The following is a 24,792-nucleotide window of genomic DNA, read 5'->3' as shown; positions in this document are numbered from 1 at the left end:
AATCAACTTCAGTGTTGATAAAAACTAATGGTATCTTAACTTAATTACTTCCAGTTTTAGCATAATATTTGAAAATATTTGATGGTTTAAGTGAGAATTATTTCTTGGATATTTGAAAACATGGTCTGCATTTGGTGTGGTTGTTTCAGGCAGTGGTATGACCTCGTGAAAGATGTCATTAGGGGTAGGCTTGAGAATTCATAGCTTTCCCTCACATCCAGTTCATTTTCTGTTTGGTATTGGTTGTCAAAGAGTGGAAGATATGATCTCTCAGCATCCTAGTCTCTACTGAGCTTTCCTTTTGCTACCATGCTTCCCACCTGACATGAAGGATTCATATTTTCAAGCAATAAGTGAAAATAAACTATTTTTGAGTCAAATTTTTGTCATATTTTATTGGAGAATAGAAATTTAACTAATAGATTGGTACACAGATTGTTGTTTTTCTCTGAAGAATCTGTCCATGTTGTTTCAAGAACAGTGTGGAAGAATTTGGACTTTGAGGTAAAAAAGTGGTGGAATATTGTAAACAGAAGACATTGAGATTTTCTAATGAGAGACTGGGTGACTAAGAGAAATGTGTACAGTAGAGACCTAGATCAAGAGGTTTCAGAGGGGAACATATTAGTAACTGAAATATGCCTCTGATACTTTGATAAATAACCTGGCTGTCTTTTCTTCCCTGAGAATTTCCCAGTGGCCAAATCTGAAAGTCTTACCAATTATGTTTGGTGGAGGAATTTTCAAGACTGCATAACATTTAATCTGTTCAATACATCTTACTGATTTCTCTTATGCATGTCCCTAATGACAAAAGCAAGTGAGGCAGAAACAAATACAACGTATATAGTTTGGAGAATAAAAAAAAATTATTATAGCTGAGGTATGTGGTGAAAGAGACTATAATTGTTGAGGAGTTTAGTACCATTAAGCATGGAATCAATGAGAAGGGTACATTCAAGAGAAGACATCACCCACTAAATCTTCCAACTTGTAAAAATAAAAGGCCTAAAAATTTCTTTTTGCTACAAGGAAACCACAACATACAAAAGCTGATGCAAAAATGATTCAAGGGTTCTAGATTTATCCCACCATGGCAATCAAACTTGGCTTTCATATTACAGGTATGACACACTGACCATAAAGACATGAAAGATCAAGGAATTATTGGGTCATACATTTTTTTCTCCATGGTTTCAGAGAGCCACTAAGCTGAGGGAAAATAAAGTAGAGTTTTAGTCAATATGAGAAGACTGCTTGGAGATTCCAGCAGGTTCTGAGAAGGAATACAGGTATCTGAGAAGATGAAGCCTTCAGTGTGTTGGAGATAGCAAACCATGAGATAGCTAGCAAGGTATTATCCTTGCTAATTGGAAATGAGAGTAGACAGGACAAGAAAAATAGCAATGTGTTTCAAATAGGAAATCTAGAAGTCTAAAGCCATGAACTTTGACACTGGACACTAATTTGTCATAGGATTTGTTACCTTTCCTTCTGGGTTTTAATCTTGTTTTGGTCCAGGATTTCCTTATAATATCTTCATCCTCCCTTTTGGAGTGGGAAGATGTACTTTAGCTTTTGTAAGTTGAAAGTATTTAATTTTTTATGGTGGCTATAATTAAGAAATTACTTTGTCTCAAATGAGATTGGACTTACTTTTGGAATTTTAATATGTGTTGAGATAAAAACAATGCAAAACAAAAGGAAGAGGGATATTGAAGTTATATGGCCACAAGCCTAGGGCAGTCAGACAGCAAGATGTAATAGTTTAAGTGAGAAATGGCCCTAGTAGATTTAGGTATTTGAACTTATAATCCACACCATTTTGGCGCACTATTTGGGGAGGTGGTAAAACTTACATGGAAATATTATGTCACCACTAGTAGGTTTTAAAAGTTCATATCCTCACTCCTTTTGGGATTCTGTCTCTGCTTCATGTTTGCAGTTGAATCTGTCAACTCTCAGCTTCCAGTAATTGCTGTATGTTTCTTTTTTTTTTTTTATTAACTTGAGTATTTCTTATATACATTTCAAGTGTTATTCCCTTTCCCGGTTTCCGGGCAAACATCCCCCTCCCCCCTCCCCTTCCTTATGGGTGTTCCCCTCCCAACCCTCCCCCATTGCCGCCCTCCCCCCATAGTCTAGTTCACTGGGGGTTCAGACTTAGCAGGACCCAGGGCTTCCCCTTCCACTGGTGCTCTTACTAGGATATTCATTGCTACCTATGGGGTCCGAGTCCAGGGTCAGTCCATGTATAGTCTTTAGGTAGTGGCTTAGTCCCTGGAAGCTCTGGTTGCTTGACATTGTTGTACTTTTGGGGTCTCGAGCCCCTTCAAGCTCTTCCAGTTCTTTCTCTGATTCCTTCAACGGGGGACTTATTCTCAGTTCAGTGGTTTGCTGCTGGCATTCGCCTCTGTATTTGCTGTATTCTGGCTGTGTCTCTCAGGAGCGATCTACATCGGGCTCCTGTCGGTCTGCACTTCTTTGCTTCATCCATCTTGTCTAATTGGGTGGCTGTATATGTATGGGCCACATGTGGGGCAGGCTCTGAATGGGTGTTCCTTCAGTCTCTGTTTTAATCTTTGCCTCTCCCTTCCCTGCCAAGGGTATTCTTTTTCCTCATTTAAAGAAGGAGTGAAGCATTCACATTTTGATCATCTGTCTTGAGTTTCGTTTGTTCTAGGCATCTAGGGTAATTCAAGCATTTGGGCTAAAAGCCACTTATCAATGAGTGCATACCATGTATGTCTTTCTGTGATTGGGTTAGCTCACTCAGGATGATATTTTCCAGTTCCAACCATTTGTCTACGAATTTCATAAACTCGTTGTTTTTGATAGCTGAGTAATATTCCATTGTGTAGATGTACCACATTTTCTGTATCCATTCCTCTGTTGAAGGGCATCTGGGTTCTTTCCAGTTTCTGGCTATTATAAATAAGGCTGCGATGAACATAGTGGAGCACGTGTCTCTTTTATATGTTGAAGCATCTTTTGGGTATATGCCCAAGAGAGGTATAGCTGGATCCTCAGGCAGTTCAATGTCCAATTTTCTGAGGAACCTCCAGACTGATTTCCAGAATGGTTTTACCAGTCTGCAATCCCACCAACAATGGAGGAGTGTTCCTCTTTCTCCACATCCTCGCCTTGCTGTATGTTTCTATGCATGATGCCCTCTTGTCCTTCTGAAACTCTTAATGTTGCTGTGATATGCCTGCTAGTCATTGATGCAGAAAAATAACTTGACCCAGAGCAGAGTCATGCTGGCCACATACACTGTTATGTTCTGGATGTTATGAGGTTTCTTAATCTTAAGAAAATTATTGCCCAACTAGAAGTGTTACTTAGGACCCATGAAAGTAAAGATGAATATGAACTGCTATGCCTAAAATAGCTTGAGTCAGGGACAACCACCGGGCAGTGCTTCATGTACCCATGTATGAGCTCATTGTGTTTTTCTTTATCTGTTTTTTTTTGTTTGTTTGTCTGTTTGTTTCCAGTTTTAGCCTGTATAAACTGACGCTGACAAATATTTGTGGACTTGGCTTCTAGCTATCAAGTCTGAATCTGCTTCCTTGATGGATCAGTCTCAGGGTGTTTGTTCAATAAAATAACTCTGACTGAGATCAATGTACTTGTGGTTTGTGGGGTGAGTCTTGAAACCCAACAGAAACCATAAACCAAATAAACACTTTTTTCCATAAGGTGCTTTTCTTCATGATGTTTTATCATGGCAACAAAAAATAATGAATACAAAATTAAATATCTTATATTTTTAGACTTTTAATTAGATTGGTTACTGAATAAAGATAAGTCTTTACTAAAAGGCAAGGTGTTTAGGACTTAGGAGATTAGTGAAGATTCTGGACAGGGAGGCTATAATGCAATCAAGTATCCTTGGGCAGGAAGTTAATTATATTGTATAACTCTAACTTGAGGCAGATGATCCACTAAATCATTGTACTGAGCACAGGGTCTCCAATGGAAGAGTTAGAGAATGGACTTTAGGACCCAAAGGGGTTTGAAATCCATAGCAAGAACAACAATGTCAACTAACCATACCCCCATTCCCCGAAGCTCCCAGGGACTAAACCTCTAATCAAAGAGTACACGTGGAGGGACCCAAGGCTCTAGCTACATATGTACTAGAGGATGGCCTTGTCAGACATCAATGGGAGGAGAAGCCTTTGGTCCTGGGAAGGCTCCTTGCTCCTATGTAAGGAAATGGCAGGGTGGAGAGGCTGGAGGTTCTGGGTGGGTGGGGAGGGAAGCACACTCATAGAATCAGGGGCAGGGTGGATGGGATTGGGGATTTCCAAAGGTAAAACCAGGAAAGGGGATAGCATTTGAAATGTAAATAAAGTATCTAAAAGAAAAAGGAATTCTCTAACTTGGAGCTGAGCTGCTTTGAGAGGTAATAGATAAAATATGAGGCTATGAGATTCTCTTTGGCTGAGAGTAGCAGAGAAGCTGCAGAGATAAGGCAAATACTTTGAAATTGATCAAATTGTGATCATAAATTTTAATGAGAAGAGTTTTTGAAATAATTCGTTATTTCTTAAATTTAAATTTTCTTCTCATTAGTTGGATTTTATAGCCACAAAATATGAGAAGCTGTTTCTAATTTTAGAAATGATTGGTCTTTAATTGTTGTTAATTTTGGGATAATTCAATAATTTTTTGTTCACTAAAATGAGTATTTAAAACACAGAACAAGAAGAGATATTATGAGAACAATAGAAAATTTTGATTATTTTCAACACAGGAAATTTAATCGATTGAAAATATTCAGGAGGGTTTACATTGTCATTAAACAGCTGATTCGTCATACAAAATCACAGACACTGACTAGCTACTAAGAGGATGAAAGATAGCCTAAAATCATTTGGCTCTGAGACTTTGATATTCCAACTCTTCACAATCATGAAGTTCTAAGGAGCCAGTGAACCTTCTAGAGTCAATCATATAAGGTGTAAGTTTCTTTCATTTCTGATAACTCATATCCACACAAAATTACTCAAAATAACTTAAAATAAATTTGTAGAGAAAGAAACATAGAAAACTAATAACAGCAAGCCCCTGATATTTCTACTTTAGAGTTTCTAGCATAAAATGTGTTTAGTTTCCCAATTCTATTAAAGAATCAAGAGTCACTATGGTAATTTGAATATGAATTGCTCCCTTAAGTTTATGTATTTGAATTGTTAATCACCAGGTATAGGTACTACTTAAAAGGATTAAGGAAATAAGAAATAGAATCTTGTTGGAGGAAGTAGATCACTGGGGGTAGGCTTGGAAGTTTCAAAAGTCTATGGCAAGTCCAGGATCTTTTTCTCTTTCTGCTATCCTTTGATGAGGATGTAGCTCTCAGCTATTTCTCTGTGGGGTAGTGCAGATCTGCACATCTCCATTACCAAACCTGCCATCCTGCTGCTGTGTTCCTGCACGTGATGATATTGGGATCACCTCTGAAAATGTAAGCAAGCCCACAGATAACCCTTTTCTTTTGAGAGAGATGCCTTGGTCACAGTTTTTCTTCACAGCAATAACACTGATGAAGACATGGACAAGGCCAGATGATGGTGCACAAAGTATTTGTTATTTTAGAGCTCAGAAAACAGTGCCTCAAAGTATGGTGCTTGGACATGCTGAACAGTAGAAATGAATAAATTCATCTTTGTAGCAAGGTCTACAAAGCCCCCACTGCCACTACCACCATCACCACACACACACACACACACACACACAAGGTCTACAAAGCCCCCACTGCCACTACCACCATCACCACACACACACACACACACACACACACACACACACACACACACACACACACACAGAGTTTCTGGTTTTTTCTTCCCAAAAGATAGGAAGGATTTCTCTGAGGCTTCTCTATCTGCAGGAAGGATAACTTTCAGTAAAGATCAAAATGCCTGCCTCACTGGAATGCAGATGACATTCATCTATAACTATTTTCTGTCCCTTGGGTTTACTCATCCTTTCTAAAGTCTGTAGCTGTATAAGTGACTGCACTGATCTCTTGCTAGTCTATTCTTCACAGAGTAGTTTTTTCTCCATGTTTACTTCAAACTCTAGAGCCATAGATCTTACACATATATATTCTACAAAATACTGAAGTAACTTTTACCCAAGTATGGTGGATTTCTTGGCCCCAATGTCTCCCTGTAACTACTTCTCAGGTGATGCTTAATTGTGCAAACCATGTCAAACTGTAGTGTCCTTTGAGTCTGTTATAGTACTCCCTTGATCTATCAGACTATTGAGAAAATGTACCCCAGGATGCTACAGTTTCCTATAGAATCTTTTCTGGAAGGAGGAAAGTGTGCATCACTATGGTTATATACATAGCAAGGAACAGGTCGAACATAGAAAGAATCACAACTTGTCAGATCATGTTACTGGAGAGACTGCAACTGAGACTAGTAATGTAAAGGACTAGACACTTTTGTGGGACAGTACAGCTATGCTTAAACTATACTCTTTATTTAAACCTCAACTTCACTTTATACCTCTGAAGATGGACTGAGATGCTGACTGGACCTATTTGTTCCTCTTCCCAATGTGACAGCTCTCCTTCAACAGCAGTCTTTTTTTTCTGTACTCACAAGGGAAAGACCTCATTTTAGACACAATAAAATCCAAACAATCAGAATTCAGTTAGAACAGAGAGGGAAGAAAAATGACGCATATAGACAAAGAGAGTTTCAAAGTTCTATTTGCCTCTACCCTGTCATGCTCAGTGCTTATATTCTTCTCTTCAACATTCTCTTAACTTTGGTTCACCCATGTTTAACCTTTCTTTCTTTTAAAATATTTTATTAGATATATATTTTAAATTACATTTCAAATGTTATTCCCATTCCTGCTTTCCTGTCCATTAGCCCCCATTCTCTCCCCTTCCCCTCCCCCATATGGGTATTCCCCCTATACCTCCCCATTACAGCCCCACATATTCCCCTGATGTGGGGGTCCAACATTGGCAGGACAAAGGGTTTCCCTTTCTGTTGGTGCTCCAACAAGGCTATTGTCTGCTATATATGAAGTTGGAACCCTGGGTCAGTCCATGTATAGTCTTTTGGTCATTGTTTAGTACCTAGAAGCTCTGGTTGGTTGACACTGTTGTTTTTATGGGGTTGCAAGCTGCTTCAACTCTTTCAAACCTTCCTCTAATTCCTGCCAAGGAGGTCCTGTTCTCAATTCGGTGGTTTGCTGCTAGCATTGACCTATGTACATATTGGACATGTTCTGGATGTATCTCTCAGGAGAGATCTATATCCAGTCCATTTCAGCATGCATTTTTTAGCTTCATCAATCTTATCTAGTTTATGCTTCATGTGGTGCAGTCTCTTAACTTTGATTCCATATCTCCTCCTATGGATATATATTTTCCACTTTCAAGAAGGAATGGGCGCATCCACATTTTGGTCATCCTTCTTCTTGAACTTCCTGTGGTCTGTGGATCGCATCTTGGGTAATTTGAGGTTTTAGGCTAATGTCCACTTATCAATGAGTGCATATCAAGTATATTTTCTGTGATTAAGTTACCTCACTCAGGATGATATTTTCTACTTCATTCCATTTGCCTATGAATTTCATGAAGTCATTGTTTTTGATAGCTGAGTAGTACTCCATTGTGTAGATGTACCATATTTTGTGCATCCATTCCTAAGTTGAAGGGTATCTGGGTTCTTTCCAACTTCTGGCTATTATAAAGAAGGCTGCTATGAACAAAGTGGAGCATGTTTTCTTTGTAACTTGGAGCATGATTTGGGTATAGGCCAAGAGAGGTTTAGCTGGGTCCTTGGGTACTGGAATGTCCAATTTTATGAGGAATCTCCAGACTGATTTCCAGAGTGGTCATACAAGTTTGCAATCCCACCAAAAGTGGAGGATTGTTCCTCTTTCTCCACATCCTTGCCAGCATCTGCTATCACCTGAGGTTTCTTTTTTTTTAATTAACTTGAGTATTTCTTATATACATTTTGAGTGTTATTCCCTTTCCCGGTTTCCGGGCAAACATCGCCCTAACCCCTCCCCGTCCCCTTCCTTATTGGTGTTCCCCTCCCCATCCTCCCCCCATTGCCGCCCTCCCCCCAACAATCTAGATCACTGGGGGTTCAGTCTTAGCAGGACCCAGGGCTTCCCCTTCCACTGGTGCTCTTACTAAGATATTCATTGCTACCTGTGAGGTCAGAGTCCAGGGTCAGTCCATGTATAGTCTTTAGGTAGTGGCTTAGTCCCTGGAAGCTCTGGTTGCTTCGCATTGTTGTACATATGGGGTCTCGAGCCCCTTCAAGCTCTTCCAGTTCTTTCTCTGATTCCTTCAACAGGGGTCCTATTCTCAGTTCAGTGGTTTGTTGCTGGCATTCGCCTCTGTATTTGCTGTATTCTGGCTGTGTCTCTCAGGAGCGATCTACATCTGGCTCCTGTCGGCCTGCACTTCTTTGCTTCATCCATCTTGTCTAATTGGGTGGCTGTATATGTATGGGCCACATGTGGGGCAGGCTCTGAATGGGTGTTCCTTCAGTCTCTGTTTTAATCTTTGCCTCTCTATTCCCTGCCAAGGGTATTCTTGTTCCCCTTTTAAAGAAGGAGTGAAGCATTCACATTTTGATCATCTGTCTTGAGTTTCATTTGTTCTAGGCATCTAGGGTAATTCAAGCATTTGGGCTAAAAGCCACTTATCAATGAGTGCATACCATGTGTGTTTTTCTGTGATTGGGTTACCTCACTCAGGATGATATTTTCCAGTTCCAACCATTTGCCTACGAATTTCATAAAGTCATTGTTTTTGATAGCTGAGTAATATTCCATTGTGTAGATGTACCACATTTTCTGTATCCATTCCTCTGTTGAAGGGCATCTGGGTTCTTTCCAGCTTCTGGCTATTATGAATAAGGCTGTGATGAACATAGTGGAGCACGTGTCTTTTTTATATGTTGGGGCATCTTTTGGGTATATGCCCAAGAGAGGTATAGCTGGATCCTCAGGCAGTTCAATGTGCAATTTTCTGAGGAACCTCCAGACTGATTTCCAGAATGGTTGTAGCAGTCTGCAATCCCACCAACAATGGAGGAGTGTTCCTCTTTCTCCGCATCCTCGCCAGCATCTGTTGTCACCTGAGTTTTTGATCTTAGCCATTCTCACTGGTGTGAGGTGAAATCTCAGGGTTGTTTTGATTTGCATTTCCCTTATGACTAAAGATGTTGAACATTTCTTTAGGTGTTTCTCAGCCATTTGGCATTCCTCAGCTGTGAATTCTTTGTTTAGCTCCGAACCCCATTTTATAATAGGGTTATTTGTCTCCCTGCAGTCTAACTTCTTGAGTTCTTTGTATATTTTGGATATAAGGCCTCTATCTTTTGTAGGATTGGTAAAGATCTTTTCCCAATCTGTTGATTGCCGTTTTGTCCTAACCACAATGTCCTTTGCCTTACAGAAGCTTTGCAATTTTATGAGATCCCATTTGAAATTCTTGATCTTAGAGTATAAGCCATTGGTGTTTTGTTCAGGAAATTTTTTCCAGTGCCCATGTGTTTCAGATGCTGCCCCAGTTTTTCTTCTATTAGTTTGAGTGTATCTGGTTTGATGTGGAGGTCCTTGATCCACTTGGACTTAAGCTTTGTACAGGGTGATAAGCATGGATCAATCTGCATTCTTCTACATGTTGACTTCCAGTTGTACCAGCACCACTTGGTGAAAATGCTATCTTTTTTCCATTTGATGGTTTTGGCTCCTTTGTCAAAAATCAAGTGCCCATAGATGTGTGGGTTCATTTCTGGATCTTCAATTCTGTTCCATTTGTCTATCTGTCTGTTTCTGTACCAATACCATGCAGTTTTTATCACTTTTGCTCTGTAATACTGCTTGAGTTCAGGGATAGTGATTCCCCCTGAAGTCCTTTTATTGTTGAGGATAGTTTTAGCTATCCTGGGTTTTTTGTTATTCCAGATGAATTTGCAAATTGTTCTGTCTAACTCTTTGAAGAATTGGATTGGTATTTTGATGGGGATTGCATTGAATCTGTAGATCGCTTTTGGTAAAATGGCCATTTTTACTATATTAATCCTGCCAATCCATGAGCATGGGAGATCTTTCCATCTTCTGAGGTCTTCTTCAATTTCTTTCTTCAGAGTCTTGAAGTTCTTATTGTACAAATCTTTTACTTGCTTGGTTAAAGTCACACCGAGGTACTTTATATTATTTGGGTCTATTATGAAGGGTGTCGTTTCCCTAATTTCTTTCTCGGCTTGTTTCTCTTTTGTGTAGAGGAAGGCTACTGATTTATTTGAGTTAATTTTATACCCAGCCACTTTGCTGAAGTTGTTTATCAGCTTTAGTAGTTCTCTGGTGGAACTTTTGGGATCACTTAAATATACTATCATATCATCTGCAAATAGTGATATTTTGACTTCTTCTTTTCCGATCTGTATCCCATTGACCTCGTTTTGTTGTCTGATTGCTCTGGCTAGAACTTCAAGAACTATATTGAATAAGTAGGGAGAGAGTGGGCAGCCTTGTCTAGTCCCTGATATTAGTGGGATTGCTTCAAGTTTCTCTCCATTTAGTTTAATGTTAGCAACTGGTTTGCTGTATATGGCTTTTACTATGTTTAGGTATGGGCCTTGAATTCCAAATCTTTCCAGGACTTTTATCATGAAGGGGTGTTGAATTTTGTCAAATGCTTTCTCAGCGTCTAATGAAATGATCATGTGGTTTTGTTCTTTCAGTTTGTTTATATAATGGATCACGTTGATGGTTTTCCGTACATTAAACCATCCCTGCATGCCTGGGATGAAGCCCACTTGATTATGGTGGACGATTGTTTTGATGTGCTCTTGGATTCGGTTTGCCAGAATTTTATTGAGTATTTTTGCATCAATATTCATAAGGGAAATTGGTCTGAAGTTCTCTTTCTTTGTTGTGTCTTTGTGTGGTTTAGGAATAAGACTAATTGTGTCTTCATAGAAGGAATTCGGTAGTGCTCCATCTGTTTCAAATTTGTGGAATAGTTTGGATAATATTGGTATGAGGTCTTCTATGAAGTTCTGATAGAATTCTGCACTAAACCCGTCTGGACCTGGGCTCTTTTTGGTTGGGAGACCTTTAATGACTGCTTCTATTTACTTAGGAGTTATGGGGTTGTTTAACTGGTTTATCTGTTCCTGATTTAACTTCGGTACCTGGTATCTGTCTAGGAAATTGTCCATTTCCTGAAGATTTTCAAGTTTTGTTGAATATAGGCTTTTATAGTAAGATCTGATGATTTTTTGAATTTCCTCTGAATCTGTAGTTATGTCTCCCTTTTCATTTCTGATTTTGTTAATTTGGACACACTCTCTGTGTCCTCTCGTTAGTCTGGCTAAGGGTTTATCTATCTTGTTGATTTTCTCAAAGAACCAACTTTTGGTTCTGTTGATTCTTTCTATGGTCCTTTTTGTTTCTACTTGGTTGATTTCAGCTCTGAGTTTGATTATTTCCTGCCTTCTACTCCTCCTGGGTGTATTTGCTTCTTTTTGTTCTAGAGCTTTTAGGTGTGCTGTCAAGCTGCTGACATATGCTCTCCCCTGTTTCTTTCTGCAGGCACTCAGAGGTATGAGTTTTCCTCTTAGCACAGCTTTTATTGTGTCCCATAAGTTTGAGTATGTTGTACCTTCATTTTCATTAAATTCTAAAAAGTCTTTAATTTCTTTCTTTATTTCTTCTTTGACCAGGTTATCATTGAGTCGAGCATTGTTCAATTTCCACGTATATGTGGGCGTTCTTCCCTTATTGTTATTGAAGACCAACTTTAGGCCGTGGTGGTCTGATAGCACGAATGGGATTATTTCTATCTTTTTGTACCTGTCGAGGCCCGTTTTTTGACCAATTATATGGTCAATTTTGGAAAAAGTACCATGAGGAGCTGAGAAGAAGGTATATCCTTTTGCTTTAGGATAGAATGTTCTATAAATATCTGTTAAGTCCATTTGGCTCATGACTTCTCTTAGTCTGTCTATGTCTCTGTTTAATTTCTGTTTCCATGATCTGTCACATCAGTGGCCGGATCCTGTATGGAGGACACCTTCTGGGCTGTGCTGAGTCTGGCTGCTTGCTACCTGTGCACAGGCTTCCTGCTGACCAGGTCCAGCTTCCCCCCTACCCACTTCTTCCTGGCCACCTGGGAGCAAGTGGGCCCCTAGGAGGAGGACAGTCTTGCGGCTGCATGGTCTGAAGAGGTAAGTGAGGGGTACTCTGCATCTGAATAAACAGAAGGGTTGGGCTTGAACCAGAAACTAAGGCATTGGCTAGGAGACATTCCCTTGATTCTGCTCCTCAACACTAAGAAAATTGCTTAGTAAAATGAGGGACTAAGGTGCAGATACCCAAGACCCTGAGGGAACTTAAGGCACTTTACAGGTTTTTTTTTTCTTTTTTCTGGAATCACCTATAAGTACACAAATATTTCTAATGATATATTCATCGAAAAAATTAAAAATTTGGGAAATTTAAAAAGGAACACCTTTTTTTTTTTTTTTTTTTTTGTATGAGCTGGGTGTGGTGTCACTCGCCTTCAATCCCAGCAGAGTCAGAGAGGCAAACAGATCTCTGTGAGTTCTAGGCAAGCCAGAAGTGAGTTCCAGGACAGAATACAAAGAAACCCTGTCTGGAGAAACCAAAAATAACATGTAGGTTCCTGTGTACATTTCTAGCTATTTCTTTAGCATATTGTTGCCATTGACAACAGTGGGTCCACAGTGCCCATATTACTGTTTCAATTGCTTGTTCTGCTGTATAGTATGCTCTTGTCAATGTATTTCTGTAACATTTATTACAACCGTATAAAATCTCACCCTTCCTAGTGGTCATTAAGGTTGCACCCGTGACGTTTTTACTATAATCAATACTATAAAATGCTTTATAATGTTTTGTTTTGTTTTGTTTTTTCTTTTTTTCGGAGCTGGGTACCGAACCCAGGGCCTTGCACTTGCCAGGCAAGCGCTCTACCACTGAGCTAAATCCCCAACACCATAAGGGTTTTTTTAATCGTGTGTGTGTGTGTGTGTGTGTGTGTGTGTGTGTATGTGTGCGCGTGTGTGTGTTTGTCTTTCTCTGTGTCTGCTTGTGTTGGTAGGGCCAGAAGAGGGCTTGGGCCCCCTGAAGCTGGAGTTGTTACATACAGGCAGTTGTGAACTGCTTGACTGAGAATGGATACAGAGATTTGAGCTAGCATGCTGAAAGGACTACACTGTGCTCCTAACTGCTGAGCCACCTCTTCAAAGCCAACACTTTTAAAGTGTCAAAACACTGCACAGCCTTAGCTGACATCACAGGAAAGTGAGCAAGCATGCCATGAACTTCTTAGTAAGTTCCTTGTAGCTTTCTCCACATTGCCTTTTTAACAGTTTACATACTTCTGTCTTCAGGAGCCTGCTTTGCAGTCTCCCTGGAGAAAACACCAACTCTGCTCTGGCTTTGGTCTTGGCAACATGTGAAGCGGGCGTGGGTGGGTGAGGGTAAATGGCCTCATTCCTGGTGTAGGTAGAGACAGAGTCCTCTTGTGAAATTCCACCTGGGTGTAAAATGCCATAGATCTGGAGCAAATCTGTGCTTGCTTTAACTCCCCTAGAGCCTCTGAGCTACAGAAGTGATGTCTTCCCTAAGAGCTTGCCCATTGTTCCTGTCACTGACAGTGGCTGTGTTTGTTCTGTGAACTTAAAGGAAGAGACATGTTTTCCTAAAGCCTGCACCAGCAGAGATGGAGAAATAAACATTGTTTGAAGCTACAGTTTCTTACTTGACAGGTTAACATCCAGTTTTGTCTACTGACTAGCCTTGTAATGCATTGGGTTTGACATCTCAATTACAGTTCAACAGAATACCTTCAACTCAAACACTGCCTCCTTGGGGCAGGCCAGCCAGCTAGAGGGCTAGAGAGGACAGTCCCCACTGTTAAGTTTCATTCGCTCAGTCATTCATTTATACATTCTTTTTAAAACGTTTATCTAATATCATGTATAACAAGCTTATAGTTGAAAAAAATAAACTTTTCTAATACAAGCAACTAGGTCGCCAATTCTAATATTTCTATTTTCTTACGGTCTTTTTTTTTTAATTTTTCATTTGTGAGTGAGAGTGTGGGTGTGCATGCACATGTGTGCATATGCATGTGTGAACCAGAGGTCAATTTTAAATGTCTTTGCTTGGGAGCCATCTTGTCTTTCTACTCAGGGTCTTTCTGGGACCTGGGTCTCCCCAGTTAGTCTAGGCTTGTTGACAAGTGAGCCCTAGGGATCTGCTTGTTTTTCTCTCCAGAGCAGGGATTACAAGTGTGCTGCCACGACCTGCTTTTCACCTGGGTGCTGCCATTCAAATCAGGACTTCATACACACACAGCAAGCACTTCATAGGGTGTGTTGCCTTCCCAACTTCTCCTGTAATGTTAAAAAACTTTATGTCACAGGGTTAGGGTTAGGAGCTAGGGGTTAGGTTTAGGAGTAAGGGGTTAGGGTTAGGGTTATATATGCAGAGAGTCATATATATCATATATAATCTCTATCTAAACATAGTCGATATTTGTTAATTCAGAAACTATTTTTACACATTTTCCTTATATCGGCACTGAAATAGACATAGACTCTAAGCGGAATGCTCTTACTCTGAAAGGCCTCTCTTACATTTAATAGGAACACCATTGATAACCTTTTGTTGTGGTAATATGGTAGACTCTCCAGCTAGAGCTTCCTCCTAACCCATCCTGATTCAGGGATTCCATTTAGATAGGTTTCAGTGAGTAAGCAATTTCTCCAGGATAGAAGGCAGAGCATGTACCAGCCTGTGTGCTGGAGGTTAATGTACTAGGGGCATGGCAGGCACAGTGTCTTTCAGAAGAGCAGGGTGTTGGGATCTGATGCAGGAGCACTCAAGGGTAGATTCGTCGCTCTGAGGACTGCAATTGGTTCCTGGAAGTAGGCAGCCTTGAACATTTTGAAGTTGGGGGAGTCTGACGTTTATGTTGTTCCTTTTGTTTTGCTTTTGATCCCCCCCCTCCCGCCATGCATTTCAGGTTGGTCTCAAACCTCATAATTGAGGATGATCCCGAATCTCTGATCCTTTGACCTGACTGACCTGTGCTGAGATAGTGGGTGTGCAGTATCACAACCTACCCATTTGATGGGAACTGAACCCAGAGTGCAGACTGAGCCACAGTCTTTCTGGTGAACTTAGTTAGTAAGGGTCGAAGGGCAAACTACTTAGACAACTGTTAAAGAGTCTGTTTGTTCACACCATCAGACTTCTCTTTAAATTTTTAAAATTGTGTTTATGCACATGGGACATATTCCTACGCATGTACTGCCCGTGGAATATCCTGGACCGGATTACCTACAGTTGTGAGCTGTCATGTGAGTGTTGGGAAATGAACATAGGTCTTCTGGAGGAAGAGCCAATGATCTATCTCAACCAGGGAGCCATCCCTCTGCCTCCCTCTCCTTAACATCTTGCAGGACTGTTTTATACTGTCTTCTCAACACAGTCCCACAGGATAAGTACAGTAATTACTGTTTATATCACAGAAGAGAAAATAATTTCCAAATCTGCCTTAAGTGAGGCAGAGTCACCTTAGAAGACATACTTTTCCCCTTTCTTACACTTTTCATGCAAGACCCACTTTCTGTACACGAATCATATAAGGAGTTACAGTAACAATAGTTGCGCTTTTTCTGAAGACATCTAATAAATAAGGTTAGCCTTTTAGTGTTCATTGTGGCTTTGGTGCTAGGACAGTTCTTGGAGCCATATTCAAAGGAAGTGTGAACTGGAGTGAAGTTGCTGTGAAGAATGCTTCTGATGATAACCTCACTTTGAAATTACTGTTCTGCTGCTCCCAAGGAAAATTCAGCTGAATTAGCTAGCCTCTTGTAACAGAAAAACAAACAAATAAAAAAAATTAGAGCAGGAAGCATTTGCACTGAGGCTCCGGGGTCTTGAGGCTGTGGTGGGTCCCAAGTGTTTTAGTGTTTATTTGACATGAAGGTTACAGCCCCAGAGAGATGAGTTTACTACTTAGGATTCTCATTTCATTAGCAATATTTCATTAGAAATGGTCTTTGACAGTTTCCTTTTGGTGTCCGTGCATGCTGTACCTGTGACTGTGTGTGTGCCTGTGCGCACGTGAAGGCACACACAGACATTCATGCATGGCTCACATTTGTGTGGAGATGCATGTGTGTGCAGACCAGAGAAGAACTTTGAGTGTAATTCCTTAGGCACTCTCCACCTTTTAAAAATTATTTATTTGTTCTGCATACATGTGCATGCTTTGACACTGTGGTAGTCACAGCACAACTTCAGAGTCAGCTCTCTGCTAATCCTCCTTCATGGGGTCTGGGAATTGAACTCTGGTTTATCAGGCTTCTGAGGTAAGCGCCTTTAACCTGCTGAGCACTCTATCCAGCTCCCTTTCAAATCATTTTCAGGCACACCTCCCCCTGACCCAGTACTCAGCAGCTAATCTAGGATTGATTGCTGGGTGACAAGGCTCTCAGAGCTGCCTTCCTTCCTGTGGGACTACAGATCTGGGACTGACAGACACCATGACTGTTTTTGTTCAGTGTGTATTCTAGGGATCAAACTCAGGTCCTCATGCTTGAATAGCAACTCCTCACACTGAACCACTGAACCATTTTCTCAGCTCTTCCTTCAATTTTGCAGTTCTGGGACTTGAACACAAGTCCTCATGAAGTAAGTAAGTCCTTCATGAATGAGCAACACCCATAGGCACAGTAATTCTTTCATTACACCTTCCAGGTACTTGTGTAGTCAGGCACAAGGAAGAAAACACTTGCAGCAGTGGTCTTGGAAGACACAGCCATCAGTTTTCATTTTCTAAGCTGTAGATTGACATGGTAGTGCTGACTTTTTAGGGTTGTCATGAGAATTAACCAAGCCAATGTGTTGTTCCTGCCATGTAACAATCTTGTGGTAGAACTCCTTTATGTAAGGACTTGTTTTTTTATTTCACTTTATTCTCTCTGTGTGTGTGCATGTATGTGTATGTATATGTTTATGTGCTACATGTGAATATGTATGTCTATGTATTGTGTGTATGTAAATAATCTATGTTTATGCTGTATATGAAATTGTGTGTCTGCATGTTCATGATGTGTATGTATGTCTGCATTTGTGCATTATGTGTGTGTTTGTGTATGTGTGTGTGATTTGTGTGTCTCTGTATGGTTTATGTGTATGATGTGTGTATGTGCATGATGTGTGTGCTTCTGTGTGTCTGTATGGTGTGTTTATATGCATATGGTGTGTGCGGGTTGTGTGTGAGTGTGAGGTGTTTATACGGTATGTGCATACTGCATTGAGGCCACTTGTGTGTGCATGATATATATGTGGTGTGTGTGTATGGTATGGGTGTAGGACATGTATGGTATGTGGTTTTTGTATGATTTATGTGTGCACATGCAGAGATTGGGAGGAGATCCTCCCGGTACTAGTTCTCTCCTTTTACATGGGTTCCTGGAACTGAACTCGGATTTCAAGGCAAGGGATTTATTTACCTTTTGAGCCTTCTCTGGCCCTCTCTATAAGTACTTTTTAAATGGAGGGTTTACAAATTACTGTTTTGCGTTTTTTCCCCTTTATTTTTCTTATCTTTTTGTAGGGGAATTTGGTGGGGAAAATTCTGTGGCTCTCTTGTCTTTTAACTTTTCCAAACATCCATATTGTTCTTCAGATATTGCCATAGGCTGAATGGGCTTCAGGACTTGTTCCATTCGATGAGGTTTTGAGCACAGGATGTGTTTTCAATTACTCCTGTGGAAGGCTCTTCTGAATACTTTGAAGGCCCTGGGATTAAACTCTTGCTTTGATAGATTTTTTTTTTTTAATTTTTGAGGTAGATTTTGACACACACCAATCTCCTTTACCTGGAAGATTCTGTGATGTCTACATAGTTTTCTATTTCTTTCTTTCTTTTTTTTATTTTATTTTATTTATTTTTTTATTAACTTGAGTATTTCTTATTTACATTTCGAGTGTTATTCCCTTTCCCAGTTTACGGGCCAACATCCTCCTAACCTCTCCCCCTCCCCTTCTTTATGGGTGTTCCACTCACCATCCTCCCCCCATTGCCGCCCTCCCCCCAACAATCACATTCACTGGGGGTTCAGTCTTAGCAGGACCGAGGGCTTCCCCTTACACTGGTGATCTTACTAGGATATTCACTGCTACCTATGAGGTCAGAGTCCAGGGTCAGTCCATGTATAGTCTTTAGGTAGTGGCTTAGTCCCTGGAAGCTCTGGTTGCTTGGCATTTTTGTTCATATGGGGTCTCGAGCCCCTTCAAGCTCTTCCAGTTCTTTCTCTGATTCCTTCAACGGGCATCCTGTTTTCAGTTCAGTGCTTTGCTGCTGGCATTCGCCTTTGTATTTGCTGTATTCTGGCTGTGTCTCTCAGAAGAGATCTACATCCGGCTCCTGTCTGCCTGCACTTCTTTGCTTCATCCATCTTGTCTAATTGGGTGGCTGTATATGTATGGGCCACATGTGGGGCAGGCTCTACATAGTTTTCTTACATCTGGTATAGTAATGTTAATATTAGGCACTGGAAATGACATCAGAGGAATAATATCTTTACAGTGTGAAATGTTTCTGCTCTCTTCATTCCCTCCAGGATGGTCACATTGGGTATGACAGAGTGTTCTACCTGGCATGCAAGAATGGCATGGTGCAACTGCATTGAAAAAAATGAATAAAGTGTTTGTTCATTTAGTTAATCTGAGATTTCTTAAACTGTCACTTCATAGAACAAAGGGGTTATGACCGGAAGATCTGAGTAATGATGGGTACCGTTTTTTTTTTTTTGTTTTGTTTTTTGTTTTTTTGTTTGTGTTGTTGTTGTTGTTGTTTCTTTGTTGCTCTGTGTGTTTTTGGTGTCAGGGGAAGGCTGTTGTGTTCTCACTGGGGAGGAGGGTGTTATCTAGAATTGAAGTAGATAGTATGTTGAAGGTTTTTGTTGATGAGGAATTTCATTTGGGTTGGAAGGACCACAGGAATGAGAACTGAGTATGAGTGGTAGGAGAGCTTTCCTTAGTCTGGGCTGCATCCTGGGAGAAGGATGGGAGCATGGAGGTTGCTTCAGAAAAGGATGGAAACATTGTATCTGTAGTCAGGAAGCAGAGAAAGATGGGTGTTGTTTCTAAGCTTCCTTTTTTCTTTGTATGCAATGCAAGCCTGAGCCCAGGGAATGGTGATGTCTATATTTAGGGTGGGTCTTCCCTTCTTAATTAATCTAATCAAGATACTTTATCAGAGACATGCCTGGTGACTATTTTCTGGATGGTTGTAGATACCGTCAGATTGACAGCTAATAGTATGCATCACAGCTGGTCCCTGCACGCTTTAACATGGAATGGTGGGTGTTGAGTTGGTGCAGAGGTGACAGTTGTTGATCAAGAACTTTGGATTTAGCTGGACTTTTTAATTTATGGAGCTAGAGCCCACAGAAAGTGTATGTGTGTAATTTACCACATGTCAGTGAAGACAGAGAGGATAGAGAATAACTAGATATATGAAAATGGGTTGAACAAAACTGCTTAGGTGTCCTTGAAGACTACATATGAAGGAGGATACACTACGCCATCGTGAAAGCATTAGGCATACTCTTGACTCTGCAGTACCGGGGTGAATTTGGAACATCCCAAGCACATCAGTGTCCCCATGGAAATGGGGAAAAAAATAACATACAATGTGGTGGTTGGTGTTCACACCAAACATCAGAGGCCAGAATCAGTGGCCTTACACCTCCAGAGAATGTGTCCTTAAGGAAGACTGAGCATTGAACTTTGTCCCCCAGGAAGGAATTACCTCATTTCTTATTTTGTTATCATTTTGGTAAGGCTGGATAGACAAATCCCTTGTTGTAAAGATGACATTCTGCTGGTTGATGTTTTACCCTTGTTGGATGGTATGTTTGAGAAGCCTTCTGGTTTTCTGTCTGAACAGGAAACTGGAGACCTTGCAGCTGGGCAACTCTGACCTGATCCTCTTTGCACTGCTCCCCACCCTGTGGCGAGCTCCTCTCCTAGCTGGCACTCTCTCTTTCTCTTTGGGGAAGTTGGGAGGCCATGACTCTTGTACAGATTTTGGCAGTGCAGCTGAGGGGTTACCTTCAGAACCTGTGTGGAGGACACTTGGAAAACTTGAATCTGGGAATGTGAGGGAAAAGAGTTTTGGAAAAGAGTCAGACAGAAGGTGTCTCTATAGAGGGGCTCTTCAGGGCCTATGATGTGGCCTCTTAGCGATTCTGTGTGGAAGTCTGTAGCCCTGACAAGTGGTTCATGTGTGGCAGATTTCAAGCAGGTCAACTCTTCCGGAATGTACTTTGGGATCATAAAGTGTATTAAAAGGAAGTTTTTGTTGTTTTCTCCTCCGTTATTTGCCTGTTTTAGTGGAGATGAGGAAATGAAAAACTTGCCATCTGAAGTGAGTGCTTCGCCGAAAGGTGACACAGAAATGACATAGAACAAGTAAGGCACTGCATGTGCACATCTCCAGGTTAAAAACTCTCCCATCACAGCCTCCTCACTTCTTCCCAGACCTCCTCCCCACTGATTTCTGATCTCCACATGTAGACAGCCCTTATCATAGGGAATTTCTCTAAATTTAGAACCTTGTTTCTCCCTTATCTTGTGATATTGATTGTGGCCATCGTATCAGGAGCCTCCACAGTTGGTTATTTAAGGATGGGATTATTAGTTCGGCTTTTCATCTCCTACTTGAACTTTCTTGTGACTGAAATAAAGCTTTGGCAGCCTCTGGCCCTACCCTGACTGATGATGGATGACGCATGTTCTGCGTGTACCTGAGTTGGAAACTTAGAGGTTTTGACCTTTCTGGGGAGGATCAATTCCCGCTGATGACATAATTGAGGACTACAGCTGCAACAAATGTAGAATGTGGGGACTGAATTCATGAACTTTTTTTTAAAAACAAGGAAGGTAAGCAGACTCTTCCATTTAGAGAATACAGAGGAGCTACAGAGTTTTTTTTTTCTTGAAACCACATTAATATCTGCATTTGTTTGTCTTATTACCCAAACCTCAAAGCTGTACTTTAGCATTATGTGTCAGAAAGGTAAAAGTGACATTTGAGATGTTCTAGAACAAGACAGAAAAGAACAGAAGGACACATTCATTCCTTGTATTCAGTTTTGAGGTTCTTGGTGTGTCAGTTTGTCTTGTTTAGCAAAATGAAGAGGTAATGATACCAATAAGTGATTTCTTTTCCTTCTTGTCATCCACCTTCTTTATAAAGCGAGTATTTGTAAGAGAAATGTCTCCCTAGTTCCCTATTAAATTATAAAACATATATGATCTAGTGAGAGAAGCCAACTACAGCGTCTAAGACAGTGGAGCATCCCTTAACTAATTCTTTGGTGGAAGAAGGTGGTAATGGCAGAAAAGGTCCCTTTGAAACTCAGTAAACAAAATATCATGGAGTAATTCTACAGTCACCCTGGTGTTAATTCAGACTCCAACTCTCATCTAGGTCTGCTTTGGCTCCCACAGTGTTTATCTTCATTCACTGGCTGCCACTGTGATGCTACCCGACCCCCACTCTGATGTCCTGGACACTCTCCTTTTTCTGTGGCCTCTGCCACCATGCCTGTCCCCAGTCACTCTCCCAAAATTCCACTCCTCCTGTTTTCCTCTCCTATAATTCAGGCTCTTGGGGCATAGTTTTTTGGCTCTGTCCTGACTGCAGCATGAAACATAATGTGGTTTAGCGGGTACCCAACCCCAATGAATTAATATTCAGATGGTTTAGTGAGTGGAGGCCAAAGCCAAACCAGACAACCAACAGGAGCCAAATATATACTGGAAAACCAACAAAGTGGGTGCTGAAGGATGGAAGGGTTTCCACAGGGAATCACAGTCCTCGACCCCCAGGAGGCAGTGCTTGCTGGTTAGGATTTTCTTGCTGCAGGGAAATATGAACACAGCATCAAAGCACTTAGTAGGAGTGGGGACCCTTAAACACTGTGTGGAGGGCTTAGTGGAGCTGAGCCAGGGAAGGGAGATTGGGTCAGAGCAGGTGTCCTGGCATGGCTTGTTTGGTAGAGTTCAGGTGACTGTCTATTGCAGGGTATGAGCTGTTGGTTCTGGCTGGCTTCCACCATTAATCATTGCCCGACCTTAAGCAAGCCCCTGGGTCTCTTTCTTCATCTGCAATGTGACAAGATAACTCGTGTTGTAAAGAGATTGTAGAGGAAAGGGTGTTTGGCTGTGAGATCAGTAAGGATGCCTTTTGATCAGCTGCTTCCTGACTGAGTGTTGCCTGCAGTAGGCAATGGGTAGATACATAGATGGATGGATGCATGTCATGCTGGATGCATGGATGTTGGATGCATGGATGGATGGATGGATGCATAGCTGGCTGGCTGTATGCATGCTGGCTGGATGCATAGATGGATGGATGGATGCATAGATGGATGGATGCATTGCTTGCTGGGTGCCTGCTAGATAGATGCATAAATGGATGGATGCATGGATGGTTGAATGCACAGATGGATGGATGCATAGATGGATGGATGCATGGGTGGGTGCATGCATGGATGCTAATATGATATATTGATGTGAAAGCTGTTGAGACACAAAATAAACACTGAGGGTACAGGAATGAGCAAGTCAATTTTGTTCCTTGTCCAGAACTCTCAAAAGAGTTTGGACTGGAGAAGCTTACAACCTTAACACTTTTAAATACAGTGTTTTAATGTTATTTGTTGAGAATTTCATACATTGATACAGTATATTTCAGTATATCCACTTCACCCCCTATATTTGTTCTAAGAATCCCTTGAATACAGTGAAGCCTACTCATGGGTGAGGGGCCACCACTGCAGCATGGTCCACTCACTAGGGACCACACCCCTAAAGAAAACCCTCCCCTAGCAGTTCTCAACTGTCAGAATCTTCTCAGCTGCAGGCAGGGGCTTCAGTGCCCTACCACATCCGTGCTGGAATCTTGAGTGGTTTGCTCTTCTGCTGGACACCAACTGCACTGAGTTTGGGAGTTCAACGACCATATCATGAGCACATGTCATTGTTTTGACCCAATTCCTTCCGACCTTTGGCTCTTAAACTCTTTCCACCTCTTTTCTTTCCAATATTCCCTGAGCGTTGAGGGAACTTGATATGGTGGGAGCATCTGTGGCTGAGCTCTCCACAGAGAGTTCGGACTAGTTATGAATGTGTATTAACTACCATCCACTGTATGAAGATCCTCCCCCAATGACCACCGAGAGCTGTGTTAATCTATGAGCTTGTAACTGATATAGTTTGATATTATATATCCATTTAAGAAAATAGTAGTTATGGTTCACTCCCCGGGTTTATTAGCCTCTCCACCATGGTTTCTTGACCAGATTTACAATGTCAGGCAAAAGTTTCCTCTTGTAGTGCAGACCTTCAATCCACCCAGAAAGTGATTGGTGATCCTCACAACATTCCTGCCATTCATGGCACACCCATGAGGACATCCTGCCAGGGCTTTTGTTATATAGCCCTGAGTAGTCCCAGTAGAGTCAGAATAGTCTGCATCGCATCTTCTAGCATCATAAAGGGTAGATAGCAGGGGTGGAAGCTTCCTGCTAAGTACTGTGCAGGCAGGTCTGTGTGATTTCTTCAAGTTCTTTGACCTACTTGTGTGGTGTCATCAGCTATAGGATCTTACCATCACATTCTGATGGGTAGCCCTGAGCAATGAGAATTGACAACTCTGGTATCATCACTGTGACATCCTCGACAAACAACTTGAGAGTGAGGTGTCCTACATCTGGCTCTGGCCTTTTTGAGAACTTGTAGCCAATGGAAGGAGAATTTCCCACCTTATAAGTCAATTCCCTTTAAACGTTCATTGTAAGTTGGCAAGTAGCTTTTCATATGGCTTTTGTACTTTAATGTTCATGGATGTTTTACCTACTTGTATGTCTGTGTGAGGCTGTCAGAAGTCCTGGAACTGAAGTTACAAGTGGGGTGAGTTACCATGGGTGAGTAGGTGCTGAGAATTGAACCCAGGACCTCTGGAAGAGCAGCCTGTGCCCTTAACTGTCCATCTCTCTGGCCCTTCATATGGCTTTTTCAAATATCCTTAGTGTTAGTTAGTTGTTCTTCATCCTCTTCTCTGCAATCCTAAAGATTTTAAACCAGTGTTTCATTTATGCATTATTTAACTATTGTTCTAAATTGGTAGAAAAGATTTAAAAAAATAACACATGGTTTACAAAATTATATTTGTAATTTGAAGATGGGATTCTAAAGGAGATTATGTTCAAAACCAACATGGGGAAATCCTAAAAAGGATCTGGCCTCTGCCCCCTTGTTGGAATACCTTACCTGTGTTCTGATTTTCTTCTTTTGTTTATTTCTTTGTTTAAGGGTGTCTGCAATTCCTTTTTGTCCACAGCTGAACACTCTCCAGGTCGTTCTGGCATCTACGAATGTGATTCCTATGCCCTCTTTCTCTATTCTGCCAATGGTCTTCAGTTTTTGGAACTCCCCCCAAAGAATCCTACAGTGTCCAGCTGCAGCTTCCTGCTAAGGTGTACTTCTGCCAAGGGGAAGCAGATGACCTGAAGAGAAAAGCCCTGTATTTTAGCCTGACCAACAGTGAGCATCGGTGAAGAATCTCTACCAGAGAGTAATGTGGAGTGTGTGACTGTGCTATGCACTGGAAGGACATTTAGGAGGGACACTATCTCTAGTGGCCAGAAACCATTTGATAATAAG

General features: G+C 41.1%; 1 long non-coding RNA gene across 1 annotated transcript in view; it reads left to right on the top strand.

Moving 5' to 3' along the window:
- The window catches only part of LOC148006922 (uncharacterized), an 87,276-nt gene that overhangs the window by 29,696 nt on the left and 32,788 nt on the right, over positions 1-24,792 (top strand). Inside the window, exon 3 of the long non-coding RNA XR_015645049.1 lies at positions 12,058-12,236. This is a non-coding gene — a long non-coding RNA (uncharacterized LOC148006922). The remainder of the gene's footprint in view (positions 1-12,057; positions 12,237-24,792) is intronic.

This window comes from Rattus norvegicus, chromosome 1 (genome assembly GCF_021556685.1).
Source record: "Rattus norvegicus strain SHRSP/BbbUtx chromosome 1, alternate assembly SHRSP_T2T, whole genome shotgun sequence".
In the NCBI taxonomy this organism is placed as follows: domain Eukaryota; kingdom Metazoa; phylum Chordata; class Mammalia; order Rodentia; family Muridae; genus Rattus; species Rattus norvegicus.
The sequence above is the reverse complement of the archived record's forward strand: the minus strand, read 5'-3'. Positions and strand labels throughout refer to the sequence as shown.